The 8,702-nt window shown below is 42.0% G+C and overlaps 1 long non-coding RNA gene across 1 annotated transcript; it reads right to left on the reverse strand.

The window, feature by feature from the left end:
* Positions 1-2,085: 2,085 nt before the first annotated feature.
* LOC309337527 lies at positions 2,086-8,445 on the reverse strand. The gene is made up of 3 exons (XR_014154392.1): positions 8,379-8,445; positions 5,483-5,546; positions 2,086-2,223 (listed from the first exon to the last, which is right to left on the reverse strand). It is a non-coding gene; the product is annotated as an uncharacterized lncRNA (long non-coding RNA).
* Between the last annotated feature and the right edge of the window lie 257 nt (positions 8,446-8,702).

The following is an 8,702-nucleotide window of genomic DNA, read 5'->3' on the forward strand; positions in this document are numbered from 1 at the left end:
GCATACAGGGACCCAGCATATAGGGAATCCTCCAAGCTACAATTTTTGCCGGTATAAGTACCTAGTTAGACAAGCATTGACATTCTTATTGAGCCTGTTGAATTAGTGAACATTTTATTGAATTAATGGCTTTGGTTTTAAGTCCCCCCCCCCTTTTATATAGTCTGTTTGTTTTAATTACCACGCTGTCTAAAAGTATTCCTCCAGTGGCTTTCAGTAAACATGCCCAAACAGTGAAAGCTATTCATTTAGAAATATTCCTATATATTTTATCTGCTTCCTCTTTTAGAAAAGGTCCTTCCCTCCCAATGCTTTGAAATAGCTCTGCTTCCAGTCACCATCACTAATGAAATGAAATTTGTACTGCACAACATGAAAACCCCCAATTTTGACTTTTCTTTCCCAAACTCATCTAAAAGTTTCCACAATCAATCAGAACTGGTTTTATGCTTGGTCACAGATATATAAGAGAACAAGGGGTATTTTCCTTATTAATTTGCAAGAGGGATTTTTTTAGACAAAACACAATATTTCCTTAATACAAAATACACAGGGGAACACAGGTTTAGATGAGTGCATACTTTCTATACCACCTCTGAGGGGAGCTGTTAGCCAACACTTGTTATTCACAGAAGGAAAACTATTCTGACCATCTCCAGAACATTTTAATGAGATAATCTCCTCTTCTCAGAGTAGAATCAAAGATAACAAAACTAATGTAAAACCTGAGGAGAAACATATTTTGTATGATTTGAAGTAAAACAAATGGTGCTTCAGGATTCAAGATGGAACAGGCAAGCAATCATCCTCATTGAGTTGATGTGGTTTCACTTTGAAATTAATATATTGGTACAAATAAATAGCTTAACAGAACAGATGAGATCAGTGTAACTGCTGTTCTTGAATGAGATTGCTGTTATTTCAGTTATCATAGGACAGCCTGGCATCTCAAAGCTTTTCTTACATTAAGATGTTTTTCATCTTCTAAAGGGCCACAGGTGGCACTGTGGGTTAAACCACATCTTCTAAAAGTAATTGCTAATGGGCTAAACCCAGCTAACATTTTAAAGTTCCATTGATATTAATGGCATCATTAGTTAAACCAGGAAAGACTAAATAAAACCATTAAGTGTAGAGACAAGATGGAGACATTTGTATCCTTCAGCATCATGAATCCCAGTGAAAATACATGGATGGCTTAAGCAGCACAAGTAGACGGCCAAATTCATTATGGCGACTAGATACAGAATCTCACTCTGACCTCATATAGCTGGAGACAGGCAGCTTCTGGGAAATGTTTTGAAGACTGTAACAAGTAGAATGTGATGACTAGGGATTTCAACCTCTAGGGTCTATCAGAAGTTACCCCTGTCTATCCTACCCATAATATCCTATCCTACCCCATAATATCCTATCCATAATGTTGCCTGCAGATGGCCTGATGTGCAAAGAAGATTGAAGGAATGATGCTACTTTCCCTACATACCTTCCACCAAAAACATAAGTGCTGACAGGACAAAACCAACTGGAATGGTGACAGGGGTTTCATGGGATCCACCAGAATGTTGCATCTATATCTGCATTGCTGTATAGAATCAGCACAGGGAGTTTGTCCAGAGCCAGGGGCAGTTCCAATACCAGTTAAATAATTCCCCTGTGCCAGAATTTCATGGGCTTATGAAACAGAGGGAACTTAAATTATTTCATGTTGACTGGGTACAGTCTAGAACAAGCACTTTTAATCAACTAGATTTTCCAGATGATTAAACAATATCTCGTAGACCAGTGTGAAGAGTTAATCCTCCAGCAGAGCATCAAAAGATGTCAAGAAGTTCAGGAGCCCTGAGCCCGGTCTTGGCTGGGGAGGGAGGGGTATAAATAAAAATTTATTATTATTATTATTATTATTATTATTATTATTATTATTAGTTCAGGAATAGGAATAGGGAAGAATCTCCCCATCAACTTTTAAACATAGGTGAGTCCCTATATAAGGCAATACCTCCTCAGTCACATACCTAGGTTTGAAGTGATGGTGGTGACAGAAAGGTACATCAGAAACCTGGATTCATTTACCGGTATTTATTTTTTGAAAAGTTGCCAGCCCATTATAATAAGCATACAGTGCTTGCATGCTCTTTGCCTTATTCACATATTTGAGATCAGCTGACAGCTGCTCCAGTTGCACTCTGAGGAACATGGTTTATTTCTTGATGCTGCCAGCTGGAATAAAATGGAGAAGATGTAATTTTTTAATTAATTAACTTCAGAACACTGAGGAGCCTTGAGACACATTGCAAGTGATGGGAAATCCACAACATTCTCACCCTAAGACCTATGTGAGCATGTTCCTTTAACACAGAGAGTACAAGCATCAGTGCTCACATGCAAGGGATTCCTAGTGGGCTCGATGTAATTTAAATAGAAATACAGTGCATATCACCATCATGGTAAAGAATGTGACCAAGTGACTTCTGCGCCTGCTCAGTCTGTGGCCCAGATGCTAACCACTGATGGACAACTTCAAGGTCCCTGCTCTCTTTCAGTTCTTTATCGTAACACTTGGAATGAAACACTTTCAAACAGAACACTGTCTTTGGACAGTCCTTTACAAAAGGGGACGCCTTCCTGTAAAGTAGGCAAAACGAGACTGCCATAATTCATCAAGGAGTTGGACCAAATGACCTCCAAGGTCCAACTTTAAAATTATATTATTATAGAAGCTCTTTCCTCCTCCCTTGTTCATGCATTTGGAGATAAATGTGTGTGTGTGTGTGTGTGCGCGTGCGCGCACGCACGCGCGCACACGCGCACACACACAGTTTATCTATGTGTGTATAAAATATAAACTGCAGACTCCAAAACATTTAACAAAGGAAAATAGGGACACATGTGTTTCTGTTTTTATACTGTATTTTTATGCTGTGAACTCCCCTGAGATCTGTGGACGAAAAGCGATATACAAATTAAATAAATAAATAATATTTGTAACACCTAATCTTAGCCATGAATACTACTTGACTCCTTCCATTTCCGTTTTTCACATGCGGCAAACTCAATTGCTCTGTATTCCTCCTGCGCCACACTGGTTTTCAGAAACTGAGTGTGCTCATAAACTGACCATGACCATCTCCTAAGACTATTAATACAATGTTCAATCCCATGCAGTCCCTAAACTATGCTGGAAGCAGGGGTACTGACTTGCCCCCCCACATTGAGGGTGCCCTGTGACCCATCCAACCCCCACCCAACAGGCCAGCGCTCGTCCGTTGGCCGCGGGCAGGGGGCACAGAGGGTGAAAATCACCCTCCATGTGTCCTGCCCCTGCCTGCTGTGCCAGAACTTGCTTGGGGCTGGTGGTGACCCCCTCAATATTAGGGGGGGCTTGTCCCCCTGCCTAGAAAAATTGAGGAGGCCAAAGCCCCTTCTGCCCCCTATAGTTGGCACTGCTGGTTGGAAGAGAGGGGCTTACTAGAGCACTGGAAGGAATGAAGAGCAGGACTCAAGACTCTGAGCAAGTGTGGAGCAACCCAAGTAGCTCAGCTGGTAAGGATAGCGGCTATCTCTGTCCTTAACCAGGAGGACATAGCTGCCTGCAAAGAGGCGGGGGAAGGAGGGAGAAGCAACCAGCAGTTGCAAAATCTTTGCATTCAGTAAACTTGTAGCTTTCGTTTATCCCAGCCATGTGATATTCCTCCTTGGTTTCCGAGCCAATATCCCTTTCCACATTTATTTTGGTCCCTAGTGTGTTGTGATGGTAATGGCAAGAGTATGTGCATATCGCTTGAGCTCCAAAGTTAAATTAAAAGTGAAGCATGCTTTGGAACTATATGAGTTTGACGGAAAACTGAGGATGACTTGTAAACATAGGAAATGTCTTGGGAAATTCAGATCAAATTTCAGAAACAAATCTACATGTTTGAGAAACAATTGACAATAACTCTTGTTATTGCTACTGCCAAGATCCAAATCTGAAGGCTCAGCATGCTTTGGAGTTTAAATGCTGGGCCAGCTCACAATGTAAGCACCCAAATCCATATAGGAGAAGTGGCAGAAATCCATTGATTCCCTGCTGGCGGAAGGGAGTTCTCTAGCATTTGTTGAGGTGGCAAGAAGCCAAGCAGGGCTTGAACTATAGAAACGGCATCAATCCAGAAACGTAGTTACTGCAAATATTTTATCCTGTTTTCACACTTTTCAGAGAGTTCTCTCATTTTGCAAACACCATTACTGCATTACAAAATATTTACATCTTTTCAGCTTTAAATCTCTTGATCCTTATGTTGAAGGTTAGAATACAGTGGTACCTCGGGTTACATACGCTTCAGGTTACATACACTTCAGGTTACAGACTCCGCTAACCCAGAAATAGTACCTCGGGTTAAGAACTTTGCTTCAGGATGAGAACAGAAATTGTGCTCCGGTGGCGCAGCAGCAGCAGCGGGAGGCCCCATTAGCTAAAGTGGTGTTTCAGGTTAAGAACGGACCTCCAGAACGAATTAAGTACTTAACCCAAGGTACCACTTTATCTACATGGGAATTTGGCTGCAACCCTATATTGGCAAGAAGGGCCAGGCATATAGTTTAGTGCTGCTGCTAGATCTGCCTTTACTCTGACGTATTCAGGTAGCAGCTGTCGCAAGAACCCCCAACATTTCTATGAGGTGATGACTACTTTTACTCAGCTGCATCTGGTGTGCCATGGGATGCGGGTGACACTGTGGTCTAAACTACTGAGCTTCTTGGGCTTGCTGATCAAAAGGTTGGCGGTTCGAACCCCCACAATGGGATGAGCTCCCGTTGCTCGGTCCCAGCTCTTGCCAGCCTAGCAGTTCAAAAGCATACCAGTGCAAGTAGATAAATAGGTAGCACTGTGGCAGGAAGGTAAATGGCCCTTCCATGCGCTCTGGTTTCTGTCCAGGTGTCCTGTTGCGCCAGAAGCAGTTTAGTCATGCTGGCCACATGACCCGGAAAGCTGTCTGTGGACAAATGTCGGCTCCCTCAGCCTGAAAGATAAACGGCGTTTCCGTGTGCTGCTCTGGTTCACCAGAAGCGGCTTAGTCATGCTGGCCACATGACCCGGAAGCTTGCCAATAAAGCAAGATGAGCGCCGTGACCCCAGAGTCGGCCACGACTGGACCCAATGGTCAGGGATCCCTTTACCTTTACTAGTTTACCTAATATAATGCATTTGTGTATGCCATTTCACTAAAATCTGCATTCTTATGCAGTCTTCCCCCTAATATAACCACTGATTGGGTTGTTAAACTGCATCACATAATTTGGAGAATTGTGAATATCAAAGCATTTCAGTTTGTAGATTGCTTTTGGGGAAGTGTGAATTAGGTAGATTCAATCAATACGTGGATGAAACCAGATTTCTCCTCCATCTGTGCCCCTGACTAGCATGTGTTGGGTTGCTCTGTTCATGACTTGGATGGAACAATAAAGTTCATTAAATATGTGTTGAAGTTAAACATACGTGAAAAGAAGAAACCATACAAGTTCATATTGGCAAGACTGAAGCTGAGCGGCAACAGTGGACCCTAAAGAAATAAAATAAAGTCCATATATATATATATATTAATATGAGAAAGGGGGAAACCCTTTAAATACAAAAAGGGGAATTCTGGCCAGGCTGTGTAACTGCTGAGAGAGACAGGGGAGTTTATATTGGATCACGGTCAACTATTAGTAAACAATGTGATGTCACTGACCTTAAAAATCCATATTTGGGTTGCATTAACAGAAGTATGATATGTCAGCTAATATGTCAGCTGTGCAGCATTGTTTAGCCTGAGGCTCAGAGCCAATCTCTATACCACTTTGCAGGAGACTGAGAAGCAGGCTGCTTTTGAAAAAGCCCAGATAGAAATGACCTCATGGGAAGCCCATCATCTGCTCTGTTTGACACAAACTGCAATCTGGCACGCCGTCGCTCAGCCCACCTGAGAAATATCTGACCGTGTTACTGCAAATTTCAATCTGTCCATCCAGGACAATTAGCGTTATTTTTATTTATTTTTAAATTACTAGTTTTCTATGAGCATAGTTCTGACTTGGCTTAAAATGGTAAACTGGGTGAATTTTTTCATCTGAATTGGACTTTAGTGTTATTCCCCAATTTGGCCATGATAATTTTAAGGGATGATATATAAATCATAGAATCATAGAATTGTAGAGAGTCATTTAGTCAACCCCTGCAATGCAGGGATCTTTTGCCCAATGTGGGGCTCAAACCCACAACCCTGAGATTAAGAATCTCATGCTCTACTGACTGAGCTATCCACAGGATCCTCTCCCTAATTTCTGATATATGGGGGGGGGATATCAGTAATTTGAAGTATAAAGAAAAACAACATTGCAGCACTCGAAAGACTAAGACATTTGCTACAGACCCTCCAAGTGTCCCTATTTTCCAGAGATGTCCCTGATTTAGATAAGCCGTCCAAGTTTCTGATCTGATCCCAGAATGTCCCACTTTTCCTTAGGATGTCCCTACTTTCATTGGAGAAATGTTGGAGGGTATGGTGTTATCTGACCCCCGAGCTGTCTGGAGGCAATCCTGTATAAGGAAGTTAAAAAAAACACACCTTAATGTTTTATTATGTTTTATATATATATTGGAAGCTGCCCAGAGTGGCTGGGGCAACCCAGTAAGATGTGTGGGGTATAAATAGTTAAATCATCATTATGGAACGAGATGTCCCTATTTTCATTTGAGAAATGTTGGAGGGTATGTTGTTATGGCATAAATACACCTGAGTCCATGAAGGCTTATGGCATAATCAATATATTAGGCTTGGATCTTGGAACAGCAACTTATGAAAGTTCATGGGAGGACTGTTTCCCATCCTCTCTTACCTTTACAATCCCTCGTGCCCCATCCCATCTTCTTCATGAAGGCCCCACAACCCTCCAGAGAGGCTTTTCTGGGATTGGGGGTGGCTGTGGGTGAAGACGGGACAGGGAACATTCCTTCGTTGTTTTGTGGAAGAATGCCATGTCTTAGTTTGATGGAAACTGAGGTCATTAAGTGTTCCCTAATTGGTCAAGGTTCCGCTTTCCAGAAAAACCTGACCCACAGTAGGAAAAACAGTGGCATGCCTCTTTGATATTGACTGCTAACGCTAAGACCTACAGGAGAGTTTCCAGGAACATTGTTGTTTTTCTACAGAGTACAATCTGCAAATATTTCAAATGAAGAGATTTATTAATAGCTGATAAGTCAGACTGAGTGCCCAGATACTTATTGTTTTTATTGCCTTTGTTTCCTGATGCCTACTTTTGGTTATATAGTCCAAGGCAAAAAGTTTAGTAAAATTTTCAGGAAGCAGAAATCACTTTCCTCTCTAAGGTCTCTGAGTTTTCAATAGTTTTCAATTCTTTCCACCCCTTTCTTCCTATCTCTACAGTCACTCCTCTGTAGTCTGCATGAGAAATATTTTTTCTGTGTCACAGCCTTTGGATAGACCATTGCCACTTTCAAAAGCACCAGAAGTATGTAAAGACTTGACTGTCAATATTACTGATCAAGGATTTGTTTCATTTTTCTGTATAGCTTTATTAAAAAAAAAAAAATCACTACCCTTCTCTTCTTTTAGCAGAGACAGGCTGAATCAAAAGCTCTTCTGTGGGCACAAGGGCACCAACTGGATTCTACCCAATTAGAACATAAAAGGGGCATTGCAACCTGTTTCTCAGTGACCAGACAGCTGCTATTGAGAAGCTCACAAGCAGAGCTTAAAGTCAACAGCCATCTCCCACAATTGGTCCTCGTCTACTGATATGAAATGATATCTTGCTGCTGAATATGGAGATTCCATTTAACCATCATGAGTAACAGCCATCAATGGACTTTTTCTCAGTAGATTTCCATTTTATGACATATTTAACGTAATATCTGTTGAGGAAATGATAATGAAGAAAGCCAGAACAAAAGATGATCTGCATGCAGAAGGTTCTAGATTCAATTTCTGGAATCTCCTAGTATTACTGAGATAGACTCCCTGCCTGAAACCTTGGTGAGCCTCTGCCACTCATTGTAGACAAAACTGGATTAAATGGACCAAAGGTTTAACTTGGTATAAGGTAGCTTTCTGTGTCTATAGCTGATGAACCGTGAAGAGAGAGAATTTGGGTTCTAGATTATGCTAGGAAATAAGAACTTCTATACTTGCAGTGCAGCACAGAAAAACTATCTTCCCCACAATGCTTAACGCCACTCTTTCTGCCACCTCCAAACCTTGCTATTTCATCATTCACTCTTAACACTGCCATTTCTCCCCACGCTGTGTGTGCCTGTGTGTGGTTCAACAGTGTCTGTGTGTGCTTGTGTGCCAAGTGCACCCTCTCTTTTCCCCTACTCCTAGCCAAACCTGTTGTTCGCTGCCTTGCACTCTGCTCTGAGATTTGCTTTGCTTCCCTAGCCACCATGGGCAACAGCCACAGCCAGTAAGAAATGATTGACAGCAAACTGTAGGGTCTGGGAATCCATGGCACACTGAGAAGGTGACAATGTCTGCATGAGGCAGGAAGCGTTCAAGTGTGTGCTTTTGCAGTAAGGCAAGAGAGAGGAGATAACGGCAAAGCAAGCACATGGCGCGTGAACATGCACAAGAGGAATCCTATCTGGGCTTAGGCCTGACTCATGTCAACTTCAAGTGCTGTACTTGGCAACCGGCTTAGCAGTCAAGAGCTGC

Source organism: Podarcis erhardii (genome assembly GCF_964252035.2).
Source record: "Podarcis erhardii genome assembly, chromosome: 1".
In the NCBI taxonomy this organism is placed as follows: domain Eukaryota; kingdom Metazoa; phylum Chordata; class Lepidosauria; order Squamata; family Lacertidae; genus Podarcis; species Podarcis erhardii.